Genomic DNA, 25,910 nt, shown 5'->3' with positions numbered 1-25,910 from the left:
TTTTTCTGAACCGGGGAAAATCTGATCATGTTTCTCCATAACAATAATAAAAAACATTATTTTACATATCCCCTTTATGTGATATCACCTTAAGGACAGCACATACAAGGGTTAATTGCACAGTGGACCGCGGAAAGAAATAAAATAGTCTTCTTTAGGTGTGAGGGCAGGAGTGGATCGAAGAAGGCATAATCAGCAAATTAGGAAAACAAAGAACAGGACAGGTGAGACGTTTATCCAGAGAGCGAGTGATCAGAAAAAGGAACAGCTGTTACGCCCAGGTTTTACGCTCTCTCTCTGCTGAATGAATAAAAGCATTTTATTAAAAACGCGTTTGTGTTTGTCTGAGTATTTACTTTGTAATCTGTGGTTTACATCTACTGTATTGCTTTGCGATGCCACTTTTAAAGGTGATATGTAAAATAAAGTTTTTTATTATTGTTATAGAGAAACATGATCAGATTTTCCCTGGTTCAGAAAAAAGACGATTAAAATCTGTAATCTTTCCACTTGTATGTCATCGGAAAATACAAGAAGTTTCTGCTTTCTGTAAGGGTGGTATCAAAAAGTAATCTAAGTGGTGAGAAGGCTGTGCTCCTCAAAGCGCTTTACAGGATAAAAACAATAACAACAATAGTGTTAAGCTGGGCAAACGATTTTTTTATAGAAATACAAAATGAGATATAATGATGTTCCGGCTAAGACATTAACGAGTACAACCCCCCTCTCTACGCTAGTGCTGGCTGTAATGAATTAAACCGGTTTCACCGGTGTTGATGTAGAAAAAGTGATTCGGTTTATGAGCAATCTAATTACTTATTCGTTTAAAACGCTATATAAAATAAAGTTTATTATTAATTTGCTGGACAGAGCAGTGAACATTATTATGGATAAGACAAAGATAACGATCCTGATCAGTTTAGAAATCTGTGTACGCTGTAAGGTTTTTACTTCTTAAACTTTTAAAGTACACGTTTCGAATAGAAAGAAATCATCTTCCTGGTACAGTATGTATAGCAAACCAGCACGTCTTTTTTCTCCAATCAGAGGGGTTAGACGCTCGGTTAAAAGCAAAGGAGATTGTCTGTTATAGTGGACATAAAAACAAGAGTTCGCTGGCATTATATCCTAGAAGACACAGACCGGCGCCAGAACGGGAGAATGCCCGCAGCGTAAAAGAAAATGCCTGATGAACTAGGGATTGGACAGTTTCCAAGTGCTTGTACAGTCGATGGAAATGTTCAAATAAATGTGTAAAAGAAATAAACAAAATAATCATTTATTTCTTTATCATATTGGGTAGCTAATGTCCTCTCTTTGCTAGTTAGTGGCTGTGTTTCTGCGTTGGGTAGCAACGGGTGACTGTTCTCAGGCGGAAGATGTAAACAGCTTAATTTTTGTGTTAAATAATTTTTTTAAAATTAAAATTCATTCTATACAGCAATCGCATATTTGGGTACCGTTTCATAAAACTTTCACGCTTAAAATGTTTAGGGAGAAATGGAAGACAGGTGTGTATTTTTTCTTTAAACTACCAAGACCAGCCATACACAGTACAGTTTACGTACATACAGTAATGTTTATGTTCCTAAATTAATATCGTTTATGACCTTCAGATGTGTTATGCTCCTCTTCTTTTTATGCTCAGCTACTAAAAGTTCCCTTTAGTGGTAAAATTCCATATAAATATTCAAAACTAAGCGGATTAAAATGTGCACAGTAAAGACATTAAATGATTAAATCTTTTCACTACCAACCAATGCACCACGAGTGCTCCTGTTGGTCATTTTGGCCAGCCAATCACTTACCGCGGTGCCCTACGGTGCCCCGCGGTGGCTTGTGGGTAGATTACCGTACCGCGGGTTTGTACCACGCATTTTGAATGGCTGCATCTGTAGGAGAACATTCCCACTCGTCCTAAAGTTCCCAAAATCCAGCACTGAGCGTAAACAAAGTGTCTTAGTAGCATGGGAATGCTAACCCTAACCCTAGCTGGAGTTTGAGCAATCCAGCACTGAGCGTAAAAAGATGAGTCAAAGTAACGTCTAATCGGATTAGTTTACTTAGAGCTGGTTCAGAGTTTGCTCAAGAGTTTACCTTTTACAGATGCCCCAATAGAACGTTGGGGGTGCACGCTTCAAGGCGCCTTACAGCTGTAGGGAGTGATTAGAGACGATTCGTGGCGTGTGCTTGTTCCCATATACTGTAGCCCCGGGTTGCAGTGCTAGGATGATGTACAATACCGCTTCGGCACGTAACAGCGTTATATGCAAGTGCGGGACGTGAGGGTTTTAGTTTGTTCCTTTTGTTTTGCTCTGCTTTGCTTTGTTTTGCTTTCCATCGAGTTGGTAAGAGCGTAAATAAAAAGGCGATTCCTGCGTCTAACACTAATGTAAGAGCTATTTCAAGTGCGGCGTGGTGCAGCTTTTAAAATGCTTGTGGGCATTTCTCTGTTGTTGATTCTTTTATTGCGTCTAACAAAGTGCCATTTTCATGTCCGGACGGGGAGACTTTATCATTCCAACATGAAGCCACCCTTAAGTCCTCTGAGGCGTGTCTGTCTGCAAGGCTTGTATTTTGGAAATGTTCTTTTGAAACGGAGAAAGACTTTGCAACAGGCTTCTGCTGGTGCCTCGCGATCCACGTAAGATTGTAGCAAGAATGCAGCAGCAGTGGGGCTTGCTGTAGTTGTGGCCGAGTGGTTAAGGCAATGGACTAGAAATCCATTGGGGTCACTCTGCGCAGGTTTGAATCCTGCTGACTATGTTGTTTGCCTCCTGTCATTGTGTGCTGGCGTGAGCGAGGAAATGTGCCTTTCTGCTTTTCCTGGTGGTTTTAAAACGTGAAATCGCTTGTACCCGCTGCCTTGGAAATAAATTCTTCAGTGTCCGCGAACGGCATTTTGCAGCTGGAAGCAGATGTCGATGCTTTTTGCACTGAGCGGAAAAAAAAGTGTCTTTTTTGGAGATCCTGACAGTGAGCATTGGTGGTTCAGTGGTAGAGTTCTCGCCTGCCACATGGTAGGCCCGGGTTCGATTCCCGGCCAACACAGTGGCTTTTGCAGCGAGCGGCTCCATCACTTGCATCCCCTTGCTACTCGCAACTGAAAACCCACTGAAGCTAAGCAGGTGTGAGCCAGCTCAGTACCCGGAAGAGGGTGAGCTACAGGGAAAAACAAAGCTTCCAGCTGGAAGCGGTGTTAATGGAGCCAGCGGGGGGGCGCTCGCCCTGAGGTCTGTGCGGGTCCCAATGCCCCAGTATAGTGACGGAGACGCTGTGTTGTAAAAGGGCGCTGTCTTTTGGATGAGATGTAAAACCGAGATCATAGCGCTCTGTGGTCATTAAAAATGACCACCAAAACCTTTGACAAAAGCTCTTGGTAATTGATGGTCTTCAATTATGCTTCTCCTTTAGGTACATTTTAAATCAGCTGAAAAATGCTGTGAAATGGGGGGCCACTTCAGGCCAGTGTAGGATTTGGGTTACAAGAACCATTAAACCGCACAGAAAGCCCGTACACTGAATTGCATGGCTTTCTATTCAAAGGAGGACAAAAGAAATTCCCTGAGTTCAATTTTTTGCAGCACAGAGAGGACCACTGTCGTGAGGCCGGTTAGCTCAGTTGGTTAGAGCGTGGTGCTAATAATGCCAAGGTTGTGGGTTTGAGCCACGTATGGGCCAGGTCATTTCCTCCTATGTTACCAAAGCTGTTAGGTTTCTTTCCGTGGTAAGATGGGTTGTCATGCAAAACTGCCACATAGTGCTGTGAAATGGAAATCTAATAAGTAAATTGAGTCTTAAAATGTAGAGAGCTATGCAAAAAGTATGTTGGTGCTTTTAGAAAATATATTTCAAGGATGTAACTGCTGTGCTGCAGTACGAGCAGATTTTTAGAAAACAGTGCGTCAACACAGTACGCACTGTTTAGGTTACTTTAGAAGACAATGTACCAAAACAATATATGCTGTCTGGGTCATTAGATTAGCAAAAAAGTAACTGATAAGCTTTGAAAAACAAATCTAGTGGTGCTTCTTCTTTCGTTTTATGATGTAATCTGTTTTGTCTTAGGGAAAGGGGAAGTGTTAGAAGGGACAAAGTGCTGAGCTTTCTCTTACAGCACAACATCTTATAAAAACCCTGTACTGCTTGTAACAAATGGTGTCTCTGGTTGCACTTTGCAAAGTGGCAGCAGGGCTCCCAATATTGCAATATTGAAATAAAGACCTTACTCAGGTGAGAACTCTCTCTTGTGGCTTTCTTGATAGTTATATTTCCATGACAATTTGGGGGCTCGTCCGGGATCACAAACCTGAGCGCGGACGGATGCTGAAACTCCATCCTGGCCTGGACAATTTTAGCAAATTGGACGGACCTCGGAGGATAAACTGTTTGTCCTTCCAGAGACGTGTCTGGAGAATTCACTGCTGTCTGACGTCAGTAAGTGATCCTTTTAATGAACCTTTTGTTTTACGATTAAGAAATCTTGCTCTAACCCTGGGGCTTGAGTGAGTGAGTCTGGAACTCAAGTAAAAAGACGATTCAGAATATTTTCTGTGGTTTTGTTGCAGAGAAAGAGGAGGCCGGTGAGGATGTTCTCACGCGGGTTTGATGAGTCCAGGACTCATATAAAGAACTTATCTTAACACAGACGTGTGGTTTTTGCTCTGCGGAGTAGTTAATGTGATAAGGGTCTAAAGTAAGGCACCGATCGGTAAAAATGGGAAATGAAAATTCAAAGACGAAAACAGGACCGAGCGGTCCAGCGAAGTACATGTACAAAGAATTTGGAGAAAGGGGAATAAAGTGTCTTCCATCGTGGAGTAAGTTAGGTTTTCCAGAAAATGGTAGTTTTAGTACCAGGCAGATACAACAACTAGAAGAACAGTTAAAAGAAAAAGAGAAAAAGGGAAATAAGAAAGTCGACTGGAAGTGTTTTGTGTTGTGGAAAATTGAGGAGCAAGTTAGAGAAAGACAAAGTAAGTTAGGCAATAGTGGGAAGAAAACTGAAACGCCCATGAATATAGTGGGAAGAGAATATGGGTTAATATACTGTCAACCTTTTACTGATAATATGTCAGGATGGACAAATGAGAGATGGCCCTGTGCAGGTAGTTTTCAGCCATGGGCCATACGATTATTACACGAAACGACAGATTCACTTAACCCAGAGGGAGATCCCGGGTGGGATTTTGAGTACATGTGCAGATGTGTAAGTGTGTGGGAGGAATGTGCTAAGAGGCATTATTCAGGATGGGGTAAGAAACCTGAACAGATGATGTTGAGCACTACTAAAGTGTATCCCGAATTGGATTGTCTTGCAGTAACTATTGCTCCTGTGACTACCCTTCCGTCGCCTCCACCATATGGGGAGGGCCAACCGGCTTCACCGTATAATAGGCGACGGGATGAAAGAAAGGGTGACACGGAGGGGATGCTCTCACCGTCCCGCACAAGGAGAGGAGTGCGGTATGGTGGGGGTCGCTCCGCCGATCCTTCCGCCGTTCCGTGTCCCCAGTCCATGGAGGAGGGAGAGGGGGTGCTCCACATGCCAATGATTGAATGTCCTAATCCCCGCACCGGTGATAATGAGGAACCTACTGTCCTCGTTTATCGCCCATGGAAATTAACTGAGTTGGCGGCAGTTATTGGGGAGCTGCCAAACCCCAAAACCACTGGGCGTAAGTACACGACAGCCCTGAGACGGCTGGTAGCACAAACCAGACCCACAAGCGGAGAGCTAGAGACTATTTTTATAAAGACTTTGAAGCTTGATTATGGCAATGTAAGGGGAGATGGTCAAAATGAGTTTAGCCCTGACCACCCATACAGCAGCGATGCTGGCAGTGACTATCAGACCCAGCTTAATGCCATATGTCGCAGAATAGAGGCAAAATACTCGGGGAAAGTGGATTGGGTAGTGCTGAGGCGAAGTAACCAGAAACCCGGGGAAACCTGTAATGACACCGGTATTCCATTTCTCCCTAAACATTTTAAGCATCGAAATATTTAACTAACATGTGAAATAGCGTGTGAAAAAGTGGTAGTTTTAAGCTTTTCTGCTAATATAATATGGAATCGCGTATCTAAAGAATTTAATAACGATATGATTATATTCGTGTACTGCGACAGGGCTGTGTAGGGCTGTTTCGCCTCTCTCTTCATGCGACTGTACCAGGAAGAGGATTTCTTTCTATTCGAAACGTGTATTTTAAAAGTTTAAGAAGTAAAAACCTTACAGCGTACACAGATTTCTAAACTGATCAGGATCGTTATCTTTGTCTTATGGATAATAATGTTCACCGCTCTGTCCAGCAAATTAATAATAAAATTTATTTTATATAGCGTTTTAAACGAATAAGTAATTAGATTGCTCATAAACCTAATCACTTGCTTTTTCTTTTTATTTAGGCTCAGATTTCAACTATAGATCGTATTATTAATAACCATAATAACAACCAACCAACAAAAACAACCATATCAACATAATACCAACCAAAAACATAGATAACAACCACAATACAAAATCAAATATATCAAACCATTATACTCTTGCAAATTCCTCCAATTATCATAATCCCGCCCCTTATGCAAAACCAAACCCTCCTCCCATCCCAGTTTATCCTCTTTATCATAAACAAAATCCACCTTAATTTTCAACATAAAGCATTACACAACATCAATACCTCAACACTCCATACTCAACAACGATAATTCACAAACAGCCAGAACATGTAACTCCACATTCCCAAACAGACCGAATTTCCATAGCCCCGCCCCTTATGCAAAACCAACATCCCTCCCCTGTTCTCTCTCTCCCCTGGCGTTTGTAATCGTTTTTATTTTCAAATAAATTTTAGCAAAGTCATGTATTTTAAAAATCTTAAGATTTTTATATTTATGTCTTTAGTGGTTTCATTAGTGACAAAGGCTAAACTTTCTTGGAAAAATGTCTTTTATGTAAACCATGTTTGCTATTAATTCATTCAGGGCTAAAATATGTTCATTGTCTTCAAATGAAAAAAGGGTTCCTTTCGCCGTGGTCGGGTTGAAATTAGAAGCTTGCCACGCCCGGACTGTTACACCAACGTATTAGCATGTTAAAGCGATTTCATTGAGGAGCCTAGCCTTTCTTAACTAGCACTGTACTTACTGGGTTTTTGAGGGGGGGGAGGTGTCTTTCGCTGTGAAACCAGTTCAGAAAAAAGACGATTAAATTTAATATACGATAAAGGGTATTTACCTTGTAATCTGTGGTTTACATCTACTGTATTGTTTTGAGATGCCACTTTTAAAGGTGATATGTAAAATAAAGTTTTTCATTATTGTTATAGAGAAACATGATCAGATTTTCCCTGGTTCAGAAAAAAGACGATTAAAATCTGTAATCTTTGCACTTGTACAGTATGTCATCGGAAAATGCAATCAGTTTCTGCTTTGTGTAAGGATGGTTTCAAAAAGTAATCTAAGTGGTGAGAAAGCTGTGCTCCTCAAAGCGCTTTACAGGATAAAAACAATAACAACAATAGTGGCTGGGCAAACGATTTTTTTTTATAGAAATACAAAATGAGATACTGTATAATGATGTGCATGAACAAAGTTATACTGCTATTTTCCTTAGATACGCGATTAAAAAAATACATTTTTTGAATCCCCAGCAGAACACATTCCATAAGAATCAGCGCTTTTATATATCGCCTTTAAACACATATATTTAAACACGCATTTACGATTTAAATCAAAACGCAATTCAAAACAATATAAATGTTTATTTTGTAACGCATAGGTGACTATTCATTGTTATTAAAAAGACTGAAATCTGATCATGTTGTGATATTTAGAAATATAAATTTGTTTGGTGCGAGTGAGGTTTTATTTAATCTCTGACCAAGGGAAACGTTTCATTTTTTCAAAGAAATGTTTGTTAAAAAACAGTCATAGTTCCATGGGATTCAATCACAGCCCATGTGACATGGGAGTCAGGAACCTAACCCACAGCACCACTGGCGCAGTCACATGCAGCAGCCTGAAAAAGCGCTACAGAAACATTATCGACAGACAATGTACAGCGTGTACTATTCTTGTGTTGCGGTACATGGATATGTAGCGGCGAGGCTTAATAATAAGGCAGAATTAAGTGTTTCTGAGCTTCCCAAATGAGGCCCCATTTCTCTGTTCATCTCTGTGGAGCAGCCACAGAGAGACCATTAGTGCAGGGTGATTTAAAGTTTCCTAGGACAGCTCCCAAAGGGGGATGCACTTAGCTAAGTCTGGCTATCATGATCAATGGTCATCCATTGGCGCCTATCTGTCTAGGGAGTGCCGAATGGACATCTGGACTGCATTCCTAAGTGTCAAGACTAAGTGACTCATATCTCACCGTGGTCAACCAATCAGGGACTGGTAGGGCTGAGTAACCCACGTGGGACTCTGATGCCCATGGAACTTTCAGCCAATCAACGAGCTGAAGTTCCTCCAGGTAAAAACAGGCAACACAGGCCTGGAGATTCAGATTCAATAAGATTCAATAAGATTCAATGAGAGCCAGTGAGATTCAAGTAAGATCCAGGAGCAGAAGGCTCCCAAGGGCAGGACATTCTCGCAGCGCGCCTCCTGACCATCCTGAGACTCAACCGGACAACCACGGAACGGCCAGTGTGTCCGAGTGCCAGAACTTTCCTTTGTTCTAAGAGTCTAGAGTGGAGGTTGCCAGAGAGTAACCAGCAGCAGGCCTCGTGAACAGGTCGGAACTGTGGACAGCTGAATCACTATTCAGAACTAGCTCTTCACCAGGAACGAACCGGTCCTCTTCCTGACTTGCTGGGATCCACAGTCATCTTTTCTCCTGTGCACAAACTTTGCTAGTTAAAACCAACACTAACTAGCCGGACAGTGAGCATCAGCAGCGCACCGTCGCAAGCCGCACAGCACAGCCTGGCACGGAGCCAGAGAGTGCGGATTGGACAGCAACAGCCTGCAACTGTTTCTTTGTGCCCGCAGGAGATCTGAATCCCCAGAGATTGGATGAGTATTCAACTTCAATGCATTACAGCTCGAGAATTCAATTGTTATCCCAACCAGTTGATATCAATTTAATTCCTAAGAGTTATGTACTTGTTTTGAGTATCTAATGTACTGTAGAAGTTGTAAGCAAGTTCACTTTACGAAACGGTCTTAATGAATGATATACTGAACGTATGTCCTCTTGATATATGTAACACTTCGTAACTGATTGAATATATACCTTTTGTATTCTGATAACCCTCTCGATAAGATCTGTTAGGTTTACATGCATATTCTATGTATTAATAAATGTATCCTCGTGTATTAGTACCTGTGTGTGTGCGTTGTTTGAGTTATGTCGCATGGTTGGATTCTAAAGCCATCAAAAGAATCAACTTTGTGATTTACTGCTACAATTAATAATTGTCTCAGTAAATGCCCAAACCCTACAGAACTGGTGCCTTCAGAGAGCCACTATGATTACATATTTGGCGTCCCTGAACGGCTATGAAACACTACAGATATAATTATATCGTTATTAATTTCGTTAGATACGCGATTCCATATTATATTCCCTTTTAATCAAATTCTAAAAGTATGCTTGTTGACTCCGATATCATGTTAGTTAAAGACTTCGATGCTTAAAATGTTTAGGGAGAAATGGAATACTGGTGTGTATGTTTTCTTTAAAGTACCGAGACCAGCCATATACTGTATGTTTAAGTTCCAAAATTAATATCGTTTATGGCCTTCACATGCGTTACAGTATGCTCCTATTCTTTTCATGCTCAGCTACTAAGATTTCCCTTCAGTGGTAAAATTCAATATCTACAACGGGCACAGCAAAGATGTTTACTGTAAGTCTTTCTACGACAGACCAACGGACCACGAGTGCCCCTGTCAGTCAACCAATCACGTACCGCGGTACCGAGCATCATCTTGCATCACAATGCGCGACGCCACCTGCGGTACGTGTCTGTGATGCGCACTTTGAATGGCTGCATCTGTATATCAGGGAGCAGTTTGGATCAAGGCACCGTCTCTTTCAAGACAACGATCCGAAACACACAGCAGCAAGGGCGAGGCTTGTAGCAGAAGGAGTGAACTGGGTGAAAACTCCAGCCGAATCCCCAGATCTAAATCCGATAGAGATGGTTTGGCATTCGTTGAAAGACTACGTTAGGAAAACTGCTAAGCCCATCACAAAGCAGGAACTGATCGATGCGATCTATAAATTTTGGGAGGAAGAACTGGCCGAACAAAATTGTAACAATTTTATTAACAGGCTGTTTCGTGTTCTTCCTAGGATTGTTGACCGGGGCTGGGGACATTCGGGAATGTAAGTCTGAGAAAGACAGTCCCACGTTTGTGGACAGTCTGTCCACAAACAAAATGTAAAAAAAACAATTACTTTTTGTCAATGGAAACCGGTGTGTGTGTCTCTCTCTGCCGGATGTCCCTCTCACTCTCTGCTGAATGAATAAAAGCATTTTATTAAAAACGCGTTTGCGTTTGTCTGGTATTTACTTTGGTCCCTTTTAACTGTTTTTCAATCTACTGTATTGCTTTGAGATGCCACTTTTAAAGGTGATATGTAAAATAAAGTTTTTTATTATTGTTATAGAGAAACATGATCAGATTTTCCCTGGTTCAGAAAAAAAAGATCTAAAGTGCTACACCTAACATTCTTAATTCGATGTATTTAAAGCAGTGAACTACTGTAGGTGTAACATAACATTCAGAAATACAATCGAGAATAGTTTTGTGGTGTTTGTTTAGATGAAACATTCCTAAAACGTATAACGTAACAAAATTAAAGACGATTAAAATCTGTAATCTTTCCACTTGTACCGTATGTCATCGGAAAGTTTCTGCTTTGTGTAAGGATGGTATCAAAAAGTAATCTTAAGTGGTGAAAAAGCTGTGCTCAATGTATTTAAGGGACTTAAAAGTAAAAGGAGATGCTTCATATTGCTTGACTAATTTTAAAAACTAAGTTATAAATGCAGACGCTCCCTCGGTGCCGCGCCGGGTGTAAATATCAAAATATACATTCGTCCCGGGCACAAGCCGAAGAGTGCCCGGCTGGGGTGTGCGGGGAAGAGCAGGACACTAGTGAAAGGAGGGGTTTAGGAAGGCGTACAGTCTGGGCAGGTATAGATTACACTTTTCTAAAACGTATTTGAAAAATAAAAACGATTACAATCTAATCCTTCCACGTTTGATCCCAAAATCCCAAGAAATATAAATCTAAACGGGTAGAAAGCTATGCTGAAAGTTTATTAAGATACTTAAAAGACAGAGATACTGTATCAATTTATGTTGCATTAGCCTGATTATGATTAAAAAAACACATATAATTAAACACGCATTTGCGATTTAAATCAAAACACGATTTAAATCAATATAAATGTTTATATTGTATCGCATACTGTCCAGCCTCCATTCCTCTATAAAAATTTACTCTATTACACACACACACACACACACACAATAGAAGCAGGAGGCAGAAGCAGGGACCGTTGTCAGAAGGGAAGAAGGTGACTATTCATTGTTATCAAAAATGACTTAGAATCGATCATGTTGTGATATTTTGAAATATAAAAGTCAATTGATTGTCCATAATATCGCTATTCTATTTTTTCGAAGAAATGTTTGTTAAAAGAAAAGTCCAGCACCAGCTAGATTTGAACACACAACCCGTGAGTTGGTAATTGGGCACGTAGACCAGTAGGCTACAAGGGAAGTCACATGAAGAGAGAAGCGAAACAGCCCTACACAACCCTGTCGCAGTACATGAATATAATCATATCGTTATTAAATTCTTTAGATACGCGATTCCATATTATATTAGCAGAAAAGCTTAAAACTACCACTTTTTCACACGCTATTTCACATGCTAGTTAAATACTTCAATGCTTGAAATGTTTAGGGAGAAATGGAATACCGGTGTGTATTTTTCCTTTAAAGTACCGATTCCTGGAATCTGACTGGCTGACACCCTTCTGAAGTGGTTCCATAAAATCTGGTATAGGGAAAAGAAAGCATTGATAAAAAAAGCCTGGATTCTCATGTATCTCATACAAGTATCTTTTAATACAGTCTTTGCTGTGCTCTTGAGGATCCTTGTGCTATTTTGAGCTCTAGTTGAATGATAAGTGTCGCATTTTAAATCATTTTCGTAGTTAGAAATTATGAAACGCCCTGTTAAAAGCAAGGGAGTTTTTATGCCCGTTGAAGTAAAACAAAATGCCTGACAAAGTACGGCTTGGACAGATTCCAAGTGCTTGTACAAATGTGCTAAAGAAATTATACTTTGAGTATACAGCTTGTCCAAAGTCATTCATTATTAATACTATTAGTAATATCTTCGGTAAAGGCTTTGATGCATAAATATTTCTGATAAAGGTAGGTTGTGTACTTTTGTCCAACTGAGCAATCTTGCTTTCATAAAATATACCAACATTTTAATGACTGATGATTAACATGCTGTAATACACAGTTCAAAATTAAAAGCTCAAATGCTGTACATGAAAGGTTAAGCTCCCCCTGGCGGTTTTACAAGGTGACGCCGGATAGTTTCTGGCATGACGTCAAATGACGCAATTAACCGCGTGATACCGCGACACGCCCACCGGGGTATGCCGCGAAATACCCCACCCATTTTGAATGGCTGCATCTGTACAGTTTCTGAAAGCTATAGACACCGGATACTGGAAATTTCTCTTTTTCTCTCTATGACATACTGTATATGATTCATGACAGCATTCATATGTGCATCCTGCATAATATCAAAATATCAACATCAATTGCATTTGGGCAGAAGGTTAAAAAAACTAGTTCAAGCTGAAAAAATAGTTTTCAAATTTGCTAACCTCCTCATCACAAACTAGATATTCAAAAATTACTTTGCGATACATTTGGAGCCCCAATTGATTTGTTTGCTGCCAAAGATGAGGTGGCAACATACACTAGTTATTACACTTAATAACGCATTCATAATCTACCTGTCTCGGCGAAACGTAGGATTGTGGCAATATCTACATTCCACCTTTGGAGCAAATCTAGATATTGTAACGCTTACGGCCGACAGGTACTGTGTAAGAGCCGGCTTACCAGAGCAGGTGACGTCACCGCCCTTTCCTGTGATAGCAGGACAACAGCTACGGGGCTGTAGAGAGATCTCTCTTTAGCTCACCGGGCTGGGCCTCTGTTGAGTGACACGGGAGTCCCGGGTTCGAGCCCCCGACGGTGCGGGGCTGACCTAAAGCGGCAAGGGCGCCCGCCGGAACCCCCGTTGCGTTACAATATTTAAAAATTATAATGAGAGTATTTACAGTGTATGTGTTCTAGAACGTTCAAAAAATAAAATCAATTATGTCTATAATAATGTCTTGAATTAGCAAAGAATATATAGTTGCCATGTTAAAAACGGAGAAATGAATTGAATGTAAAATTAACATTTAATGTCTCATTTAATTTGTTTTCAAACCTTACGAGATATTTTATGATTATTTGATCTACAAATTTGCATGTTTTGCCCAAATGCAACTTTTTATTTATTTTTTTAAATATGGACTTAACGTTACATTTTGATCAACATGTAATGTATGCTGACTGTGTGTTTATGAACAAATAAAATGTAACTTCTGCCAAATCTAGACTAGTCATGAAAAACAAGCACCCTATCCTTGGTAACATATTGTATGTCATGTTCGTAATCCCTCCTCTTAAGGGCACTCCGGCTCTTTCACATTTAGCTGATTCCGTGCACCTGCCCTCAATCCTGCCTTCCTTATTTAAGCCGGGTGCTCTTACTACTCCTGGCTCTGCATTGGAAGATAGATGCCTGGAGGCCCGCCTACCATCAAGTTGCCCTACGCCCGCGGCTTGTGGGCACAGGCCTCCTATCGGCGTCCTGACCCAGCTGGGTCCGGGGCTCAGAGTGCCTGGCCTCATCATCCTGTTTTTATTTCCCTCTCCCTGTACCAAATCCCGTTCCGGTTTTTAACTTTGTCTTGTTTTCGTCGCTGATGGATCACTCGGATTAGTACCTTGGACTTCGCCCCCGGACTCCCTTGGACTTGTTTGCCATGGCCACGCCCCCCGCGCACTGTTGTCACGCCCCCTGTTTGTCAACCTGCCCCGATCCTCGTCGTCTCCTCCCTGTTGTCCTACTCCACTCACTTCCGGATTATACTGTCTGCATAGGGTCCAGAACTACGCTTCACGGGAGCCTGGAATCGGCTCACGTTACATTGCACTTTGATAACTTACACTTCCTCCCCTCCTCACTTTCACAGGCTAAACTGGGAGAGTATCCAGAGAATCTCTTCACAGAGAAAAGACCCCAGGATCTGATTTTAATATTCAGATCTGACCTGGAAAAGATTGAGGATGAAATAAAGTCTCGCAATAAAAGCACAGAAGTTAAATACACTTACATGCTTCCATCTGTTGTGGAGAACAGTGTGGCTATCTGAACGTCACTTTCAGGAGGCACAATCTTGCATTCAATGCCTCTTTACTGTTGAGTTTAATCTTCAATTTTAAAAAATGATCAGGAACATAATATACATGTTTTTTTTCTTTACTGCATGCTTTGTGCTATTTAAAAATCTTAGAATTGTGGAATTATGCAAATTGATATAGATGTATAATCTTAAAAAATGTGTATCTAACAGTCTATCAGTCTCTAGGCTGATGTATTAATAGATGAGATTTCACAGCTCCTGTTTGACTACAAAGGTCCCTGCTTGAGTGCAGGATAAGCTCTATGATTTACGTGATGCTGGTTTGAATCTGGGTCGTGCACTAGTGACTGTGACAGGAACACTGCTTCAGTGTAAAATTAGCTGAGCACTAATGAGTGTAGGATGGATTCTCACAGTGATCCCTATGGCCTCCCAGATTTGTAATTGCAGACTTGCATTGAAGTCTGTAAATGTATATCTCTGGTATGGACTGTGCTGCCTCTTACATACTACTAGACAAATGATTCAAAGGTGTGAGAGTTGGATGAGTATGTCTCCTTATTCTCCCCTCTGTAGAGTAGTATGGGGAGATGAAGGAGAATACACATAGCTGTGCACTGAGACATTAAAACTGGGTTAATGCATAGTTGATGTATCTAAATTATATGATGTTATAAGAGGATGCTGTGTTCAGTGTGTTCCTCTCTAAGATTTTTTGCCAACAAAATATTCTCTCATACTTTACTATTAAAACGCCCTTAATTATTATCCCAGTCTGCTATTTGTTTGCTTTAAAAATATAATTTTGTAAAGAAATAAATCATTCTGATAAAGCACAAATAATATGCGGGGGTTTATCATGAAGATCATGCGTCCTTTTTTCTTTATGAACCTGTCTTTCTGTCTTTTGGCATCGAGAGATCAATAAAGATCCTTCCAAAACTATTCATATCAGTCTTCCTTTAGAAGTGTAACACTGTTCCATAAATTGAAGTGGCGCTCAGCTGATCAGCACTAGTTCCTAGGCAGAATTCCTGCTCTCTTGGCCAAAGCTGAAACAGTGATATGGTAATGCTATTCTTCATTTGGTCATAGCATTGCAGTTTAAACCTTAAACACTGTTCTTGTGGTTTTTGCTCCAGCTGCTGCAGGGCAAGTATTTTTCATAGTTTCATGTACATTTTGTCTGTCTTTGTCTAGATACTATTTTCATATGATCTCAATACATTTAGGTACAACAGTGCAAATGTACATTATGTTTACAATATTGTTACAAATTGGGGATTATGAAAATTGAGTAATATCAGAAATAGGCTGAGTACATTAATCAATAATTAAAATAAATATTCATATCCCCAGACTTGTAAATAATTGCGCCAAGAATATACCCAAGCTCTTGATATGATTAGAGGCACCTGAGTTCTTTGTTCTTTGTTGTGCTTTGATGAAAAGATTAATAATTCAGGAAGACCAGGTTAAACAATTATTTATCAACAGTAGCAATAACACACTAAACAACACACAAGTTACGCTAACAAGGTGTCCCAAAGGTCTAAATTCTGATCACGCGGAAAAAAAGGACTGCTGCCACATAAGCATATCTTATATAACACCTACAAAGACCAAAATAAGATAAAGCTGCTTTCTAAACTAAACTTGATATATCCTATGATGCGGCTACATACATTCTAAATTCTAAATTCTAGTTTTGCAGTGGAAAAAATAATGATGCAATAAAACATACCCGAACGGTAAAGCCCCTGGCCCAAATGGAATGAATTTTCTGAATTTTATTATAAAACCATAAATCCTTTGTTATTATGTATGATAATAATAATAAACTTTATTTTATATAGTGCCTTTAAAGGTGGCTTCTCAAGAATACACAAGATAAAACAGAATTTCAGTATATAGAGAAGAGTGTGGATGGTGGTACTAAGAAAAGCAGAGGGGTAAAGAATGGAACTAGTAAAGTAAAGGCTCTTCTAAAGAAGAAGGTTTTGAGTCTGGATTTGAAGGAGTTTATAGAAGGTGACTCTCTGATATCCTTGGGCAGAGAGTTCCAGAGCTTGGGGGCATAACAGGAGAAGGCCCTGTCACCCATACAATGTAGAAGGACTTGGAGGATAGTAAGGAGAGCAGAATTAGATGAGCGAAGGTTGCGAGGTGGGGAGTATGGCGATAACAGTTCAGACAGGTACTGAGGTGCCAAGCCATGTAGAGCCTAATAGGTGAGCATGAGGATTTTAAAGTTTACAAGGATTTTGACCGGAAGCCTGTGCAAGGACTCCAGGATAGGAGTAATGTGATTTACATTTGCACTAGACCTGGTCAGGATTCTGGCTACTGAGTTTTGGACATACTGCACTTTGTTTAATGTAGATTTAGATACCCCAGCGAGTAGAACATTACAGTAGTCAATTTGAGATAACACAAATGTGTTGATCAGCTTTTCAGCCACAGTTAGTGATAGCATAGGACGTAGTCTAGCAATATTTCTGAGGTGAAAAAAAAGATGTTTTGACAGTATGCTGCACATGAGGGTTAAATGTAAAGCCAGAATTGAATATAACCCCAAGGTTTTTCAATTTAGATTGAAGTTTAAGTACAGAACCATCTACAGGTAGAGTTAAAGGACTGGCTTTATGAAGTTGATGGGGGGTGCCAATAAGCATGACTTCAATCTTGTCGCAGTTAAGATGAAGGAAGTTTGAGTCATCCAAATTTTTATGTCAGAGATGCAATTAGATAGAATAAAGACAGCCACATCAGTGTCAGGTTTGGTATGGATGTTTATTTAAGTATCGTCAACATAGAAATGAAAGTTGAGGCCATGTGATCTTAAGAGCTGACCAAGTGGAAACATGTAAATGCTGAAAATCAAGGGGCCCAATATTGAGCCCTGAGGAACACCAGACTTAACAAGACCAATTTCAGACCTGTACCCATTAAGAGAGACAGTGCGATCAGTGAGGTAAGATTTGAACCATCTGAGAGCAGTGTCAGAAACTCCAAACACAGTCTCAAGACGAGAAAGTAGGATGTTATGGACAACAGTGTCAAAAGCAGCACTGAGACCAAGAAGGATGAGTATAGAAAGAAAACCAGAATCAGAAGCTATTAGGAGATCGTTAGTGACTTTGACCAGGGCAGTTTTCGTGCTGTGAAGTTGATGGAAGCCAGATTGGAGGGGTTCAAAAAGGTTGTTTGTCATGAGGTGGTTATGTAACTGAAGTGTGACAGCATGTTCTAGAATTTTTGCAAGAAAGGGTAGGTTGGAGATGGGGCGAAAATTGTCAAGATTGTCGAGAGTCATGTTGGGCTTTTTTGGCATGGGGGTAATGGCAGCAGTTTTGAGGACAATTGGTACAATGCCAGTGCTCATGGATTCATTTATAATATTGAGGACAAGGGGACAGAGAGAAGAGAAACAGGGATGAAATAAAGTGGTGGGAATGGGATCTAAAATAGATGTGGTGGGTTTCATGCGTGTAACTAGTTTATTGAGGGATGCTGAGTCAAGAAGAGAGAAGCTGGAGAGGAGGGAACCAGAGAAGTTGGATGAGGAGGGAGGGGGTATGGAAATTATATACAGTGCCTTGCGAAAGTATTCGGCCCCCTTGAACTTTTCAACCTTTTGCCACATTTCAGGCTTCAAACATAAAGATATAAATTTTTTATTTTATGTGAAGAATCACCAACAAGTGGGACACAATTGTGAAGTGGAACGAAATCTATTGGATTTTTGAAACTTTTTTAACTAATAAAAAAATGAAAAGTGGGGCGTGCAAAATTATTCGGCCCCTTTACTTTCAGTGCAGCAAACTCACTCCAGAAGTTCAGCGAGGATCTCTGAATGATCCAATGTTGTCCTAAATGACTGATGGTGATAAATAGAATCCACCTGTGTGTAATCAAGTCTCTGTATAAATGCACCTGCTCTGTGATAGTCTCAAGGTTCTGTTGAAAGCGCAGAGAGCATCATGAAGACCAAGGAACACACCAGGCAGGTCCGTAATACTGTTGTGGAGAAGTTTAAAGCCGGATTTGGATACAAAAAGATTTCCCAAGCTTCAAACATCCCAAGGAGCACTGTGCAAGCGATCACCTTGAAATGGAAGGAGTATCAGACCACTGCAAATCTACCAAGACCTGGCCGTCCCTCTAAACTTTCAGCTCAGACAAGGAGAAGACTGATCAGAGATGCAGCCAAGAGGCCCATGATCACTCTGGATGAACTGCAGAGAACTACAGCTGAGGTGGGAGAGTCTGTCCATAGGACAACAATCAGTCTTACACTGCACAAATCTGGCCTTTATGGAAGAGTGGCAAGAAGAAAGCCATTTCTCAAAGATATCCATAAAAAGTCTCGTCTAAAGTTTGCCACAAGCCACCTGGGAGACACCCCAAACATGTGGAAGAAGGTGCTCTGGTCAGATGAAACCAAAATTGAACTTTTTGGCCACAATGCAAAACGATATGTTTGGCGTAAAAGCAATACAGCTCATCACCCTCAACACACCATCCCCACTGTCAAACATGGTGGTGGCAGCATCATGGTTTGGGCCTGCTTTTCTTCAGCAGGGACAGGGAAGATGGTTAAAATTGAGGGGAAGATGGATGCAGCCAAATACAGGACCATTCTGGATGAAAACCTGTTGGAGTCTGCAAAAGACCTGAAACTGGGACGGAGATTTATCTTCCAACAAGACAATGATCCCAAACATACAGCAAAATCTACAAAGGAATGGTTCACAAATAAACGTATCCAGGTGTTTGAATGGCCAAGTCAAAGTCCAGACCTGAATCCAATCGAGAATCTGTGGAAAGAGCTGAAAACTGCTGTTCACAAACGCTCTCCATCCAACCTCACTGAGCTCGAGCTGTTTTGCAAGGAAGAATGGGCAAGAATTTCAGTCTCTCGATGTGCAAAACTGATAGAGACATACCCCAAGCGACTTGCAGCTGTAATCGCAGCAAAAGGTGGCTCTACAAAGTACAAAGGGGGCCGAATAATTTTGCACGCCCCACTTTTCATTTTTTTATTAGTTAAAAAAGTTTCAAAAATCCAATAGATTTCGTTCCACTTCACAATTGTGTCCCACTTGTTGGTGATTCTTCACATAAAATAAAAAATTTATATCTTTATGTTTGAAGCCTGAAATGTGGCAAAAGGTTGAAAAGTTCAAGGGGGCCGAATACTTTCGCAAGGCACTGTACGTAGTTGAGAGAATGTGATTCCAGATGTTTTCAATCTTAGAACCAAAGAAATCTAAGAATGTGTTGCAAAGTTGCGATGAGGCAGGCAGTGTGGTGGGGCAGTTTGGCTTGAATAGTCTGTTGATGGTGGAGAAAAGATGTCTGGGGTTGTTTTGGTAATTTTCAATGATGTGAGAGAAGAGGATTAAATAGATTATATAATCTATTAATAGATTAATGATTAAAATAAGAACGGCATGTTCCATAAATATCTGTCTCCTACTTAAACTTTAAGTAGAAAGCCAGGATGAGAGATTATCCTGTTACTCATTAAATGTGTTGAACTCTTGATTTGAATAACACCCACCAGATTAGCAAACACACATATCATCCCTTATACAACCAGATCAGAGAGGATCTGTGTCCTGGACGGTTTTCTTTCTCTTATTCCCAAATGATACCTGTTGAATATTTTATATGCTGATTGTAATAAGAACACCTGGACTTGCTGTCATATTATTAGATGCTAAATGCTAAATAGATGCATTTCATGAAATGCTTTTTTTTGTTAAAATAAACATTTTGGCTTTGAGGACTTACTGGTTTCAAATGTTAACTGCCTGTCTGGAAGCCACAATTTTTACTTATGACAATTACAACAAGTCACAAGGCAAAGTTGTCCTTTATCGCCTTTGCTGTTTGACATTTATTCAATGTGGATTCAACCCTGTTGTTTCTGAGCACAAAGCACCAACAGTACAACCAGACCCTTCACACTCAATTCCATTCCAGCTGTATTGAGTGGAATAAGAGTTTAGCTGGTTGTTTCTTATCAGCTACACGTTTTAAATCTGCTCTCTGTCTAGTCCTGTTGTCATGGGAGTGTTACTGCTAAACTGATCATCTTGCTCTGTCACAACACTACTTTATCAGGAAAGACAATTTGCATTAAAAGACATGGCAGCACATGCTTCAGTGCTCTGGGAGTGTTTAAAGCCCTGTGATTTTAACACTTCATGAGTAAGAGCTGCCCTTCGTGGCAACAGAACCCACAGAAAAAATGACTTTCATCACCATCTTCATCTGGACACTCCTCATCTGTCCTCGGGGTAAGAATGTGTTTAGGGAATGACTATTTACTTCTTACCAGCAAATATTTTATTTTTTTATTTAATCTCAAAGGAAGGAAGCGTTTTGTAGAATTCAAGAAACAAAATGAGAAATAGCACAAATTGTGGTTATTTTAACATGGATCCATCCATTTATTTATATATTTTAACCAATTTTGAGCCTATCCCTTCAAACAAAGTCTGCAAGGCAGGGTACACTCTGGATGGGATACCAGTTCATCATAGGGAAATATTTTAACGTTCTCTTTATTTAATTCTGTATATATTTTTTTTGTTTTCAGAGACTATTGGACAATTTAGTGTGACTCAGACACCTGTGATATCTGCTCAGACAAGAGAAGTAGTTACTATCACTTGTAAGACCAGTCCTGCAGTCTACAGTGACAATTGCCTCCTCTGATACCAACAGAAAGCTAATAAAGTCTTGATCTATGATGCAATACTCGTCAATCTGGGATCGCAGGGTGTTCCAATGGCAGTGGATTGGGAACTAACTTCACTCTGAGATTTAATCCTGGCTGAAGATGCAGCAGATTATTACCGTCAGACTTTCCAGACTTTCAATGGCAGTACCTTTATTATTCCATAGTACTACACACCAGTACAAAAACCTTCCTCATTAGGACTGCACAGTGACTGCACTGGTGCAGCTGGGACCTACTGCAGGTGCTGAGGATGAACGTAAAGACACAGGCCAAAGACTGTGTATGAACTCATCTAAACACAAACACTGGATGTTTAACATAAATGTTTGTATTCGTAAATGTTTGTATTCAAGATAAAATGTATTGTTTTCTCATTTGTGTGCTTAATGTACAGATCCAGCCATTCAAAATGAGCAAGGTATGCTGCAGTAAAACGCTGTGGGCATGGCGCACCTTACCACATTATACCACATGTAAATTAGATTATGATAAAAGTATCTGGAAGCACTTTGAAAGACCTTGTAAAAGGTGTAGCTAATAAAGCTTAACGTCTCATGTACAGTATTTGAGCTGTCGCCAGAAAATGCTGGTTTCAACTCCTGATCAGTGCTGAGGAACAATCTTTTTCCAATTAAGATTTTAAGTTGTATACTCTTTAGACTTTTAATAATTTTAAACTGTGTATTACAGCATGTTAATCATTAAACATTAAAAAGTCAGTATATTTCAAAAAAGCAAGATTGCTCAGTTGGACTAAATTACACAACCGTCCATCTCCATCATAAATATTTTAATTATGCAGAAATATTTTATGCATCAAAGTCTTTACGGAAGATATTACAAATAGTTTTAATAATGAATGACCTTGGACAGGCTGTCAGCTCAAAGTATTACCGTGGTCCACTTTCTTTGTAACCATCTGCTTCAGTTTAACTGTTGCAACATGAAAAACTTTATTTCTCCATTGACAAAAAGTAACACCACAGCATTTTCTTAATCCGATCATGTATTCGTTTCCAATCATACTAAGTTTTGAGACTCTCCGATTCACCATGCCTTTCACATGCTCATAAACGATATTAATGTATCCTGGCAAAGAATAACCAGCACAGAACACAAATACTTTTTGGGGTTCTTTATTTTCAGGTAAGTATGGTGTCTAAACTGTTTTGTTAGTTTGGAAAATAATAAAAAACAAAATAAATGAAATATAATGATATTTTTGGCTACACAAAATACGGTAGCGGCTCTTCCACACAGCGCGTGCAGAAATAGGCCGCTCGCAGGCTGCGCAGGTCACATCTTAGCTCTACCCTCACTGAGAACTACACGTTACAACTCTCTGCAGCAATTTTTTTTTTTTTTTTTTTTTTACTGTAACACACTGCTTCCTAGTCCCTAATGCCCATGCACAGAATGCTAAAATTAACTGGCTGGAAGTAAGGGACACCGCTATATAAGAGGCAGCGCCATCTAGTGGATTTGGCCTAACAGACAGCTATTCACCACTAGGTCAAATTCTCCCTTGCTGCATAGTCAATGTCCTGGTGACTCTCAACCCTTCACCCACTTGACTGCCTCCCAAAAAGGACAGCACTTAAGTTTGTTCTCAACTGGGAAAAGACTTAAGTTAAGGAGTTAAGGAGATCACATTACAGACAGACTTGGGTTCACAAAAAGGATTAGTGTGCACTCCAGCATTGGCTCTATGACTTCTGCGTGGAACAGGAGTGGGTACATTTAATACACGGTCACTAGGAGAGAAATTGGTAGTAGGCTCAGCACTAGAAGGCTCAGTAGCAGCCTCAGTCCTAACCAGCACAGCACCTGTAGATTCAGGAGCAGGTTCAAACCTAACAGGCTCAGAGAACATGTCTAATTCACTACACACGCAGGGGGTCCTCAGCACCAGCAACATCTACTGACTCAGGGAACACTTCCTGAGTTAATCTCCTCCAACACTACAAACTCTGGTGAAGACTCTGAAAGAGTACTAACAGAGGTCACTGTGGAGGACCGGTTTCTAACACACCTGGGGGCTGGGACAGGGCCCACACATGGCCTTAAATTAACCCTGTGTACCCACTTTATAGGCCCAACCTCCAATGGTTCCACTGCGTGTGTCGTACCCTACACCTCTACCACCCTATACACAGTAGGTCCCCAAGCATCCTGTATCTTATTTCTGCCCAACGGTCTGTGTCTCAGATAAATCAGCTGACCTACACTGACTGGGGGACAGAACACTTTGTCTTCTTGCAGTGGAACTCTTTCCGCAGCTTTTTGTTCTGCGTACTCTGGCAACCGTTCCTGGTGGACCACCAGCCAATCATGTCTTTTATCCAGCACCTCCTCCTGGCCCAACAACGCATCAACAGGTAAGTGAGGATGCACTCCGTAAAGAAGGCAGTAAGGCGAATATCCCGTACTAGCGTGAGGTGTCACATTGTAGGCATGGACTAACTCTGGCAGATGTTCCAGCCAACGGCGCCTCTTCTCAGGAGGCAACGTGCATAAAAGGTCATGTAGAATCCTGTTGAACCATTCACAGTTTGGGTTTCCTTGAGGATGGAAAGGACTGGTGCGTGTTTTCTTCACACCGTAAAGTTAACACAGCTCTGCAACTACCTGACTCTCAAAGGTTCTTCCCTGGTCCTTTTAGGACATCCAAATTTCAGAAGCCATTCTTTCAGGATGACTTTCGCTGTAGTGTCTGCCTTCTGATCACAAGTCAGGAAAGCCTGTGTTAACTTGGTAAACACGTTAGTAACTACCAACACATTCTCCCACACATCAGAGGCAGGCTCGAGGACTGTGTAGTCGACAGCGACAACCTCTTAAGGCCTAGCAGCTATAAATGGTTTGATGGGTGCCTGGATTTTTGGCTGTGGCATTTTGGTCAGGATACACCTTTGACACTTCTTGACCCACTGCTCCACATCATTATACATGCCCAAAAGCATCTGTGCCTTAACAGATTCTGAGTGCATTCGATTCCTTGATGGCCCATCTGGCCATGTACACTTTCCAATATTTGATCTTTCATACAATCAGACAGGAGGAGTTGGAAACACTCATTGACATGAGGATCTTCGATCACCCTGTACAACAGCCCATCACGCTCTCCCACCCGATGCCACTGCTTCAACAAAGACAAGGGAGGTTTTGTAGTTCAGGTGGATAGCTGTGTCAGCATGCATAGGCTGCAAAAGAACAAGTAATAGGTTTATTCCATGCTGAAAAAAAGACGAAAGAAAACACAACATTGTGGCCATGGAGCCTTCATCAGGTGTGAGAAAGACAAGGCAGTAAGCAAAGGTAATATAGTGGGAGAACAAAGGCTGGGAGAGAGGAGGAGCAAGAGGCGGGAGCAGGGGACAGAAAGAGAGGGGTATCAGGAGGTGTGAAGTCAGAATGGGTATATTACACACAGTGTGACTTGATTACACACAGGTGGATTCTATTTATCACCATCAGTCATTTAGGACAACATTGGATCATTCAGAGATCCTCGCTGAACTTCTGGAGTGAGTTTGCTGCACTGAAAGTAAAGGGGCCGAATAATTTTGCACGCCCCACTTTTCATTTTTTTATTAGTTAAAAAAGTTTCAAAAATCCAATAGATTTCGTTCCACTTCACAATTGTGTCCCACTTGTTGGTGATTCTTCACATAAAATAAAAAATTTATATCTTTATGTTTGAAGCCTGAAATGTGGCAAAAGGTTGAAAAGTTCAAGGGGGCCGAATACTTTCGCAAGGCACTGTACGTAGTTGAGAGAATGTGATTCCAGATGTTTTCAATCTTAGAACCAAAGAAATCTAAGAATGTGTTGCAAAGTTGCGATGAGGCAGGCAGTGTGGTGGGGCAGTTTGGCTTGAATAGTCTGTTGATGGTGGAGAAAAGATGTCTGGGGTTGTTTTGGTAATTTTCAATGATGTGAGAGAAGAGGATTAAATAGATTATATAATCTATTAATAGATTAATGATTAAAATAAGAACGGCATGTTCCATAAATATCTGTCTCCTACTTAAACTTTAAGTAGAAAGCCAGGATGAGAGATTATCCTGTTACTCATTAAATGTGTTGAACTCTTGATTTGAATAACACCCACCAGATTAGCAAACACACATATCATCCCTTATACAACCAGATCAGAGAGGATCTGTGTCCTGGACGGTTTTCTTTCTCTTATTCCCAAATGATACCTGTTGAATATTTTATATGCTGATTGTAATAAGAACACCTGGACTTGCTGTCATATTATTAGATGCTAAATGCTAAATAGATGCATTTCATGAAATGCTTTTTTTTGTTAAAATAAACATTTTGGCTTTGAGGACTTACTGGTTTCAAATGTTAACTGCCTGTCTGGAAGCCACAATTTTTACTTATGACAATTACAACAAGTCACAAGGCAAAGTTGTCCTTTATCGCCTTTGCTGTTTGACATTTATTCAATGTGGATTCAACCCTGTTGTTTCTGAGCACAAAGCACCAACAGTACAACCAGACCCTTCACACTCAATTCCATTCCAGCTGTATTGAGTGGAATAAGAGTTTAGCTGGTTGTTTCTTATCAGCTACACGTTTTAAATCTGCTCTCTGTCTAGTCCTGTTGTCATGGGAGTGTTACTGCTAAACTGATCATCTTGCTCTGTCACAACACTACTTTATCAGGA

This window comes from Atractosteus spatula, unplaced genomic scaffold, assembly GCF_055471065.1.
Source record: "Atractosteus spatula isolate fAtrSpa1 unplaced genomic scaffold, fAtrSpa1.hap1 Scaffold_9, whole genome shotgun sequence".
NCBI classification, from domain to species: Eukaryota; Metazoa; Chordata; class Actinopteri; order Semionotiformes; family Lepisosteidae; genus Atractosteus; species Atractosteus spatula.
This window is presented reverse-complemented; position numbering follows the sequence as displayed.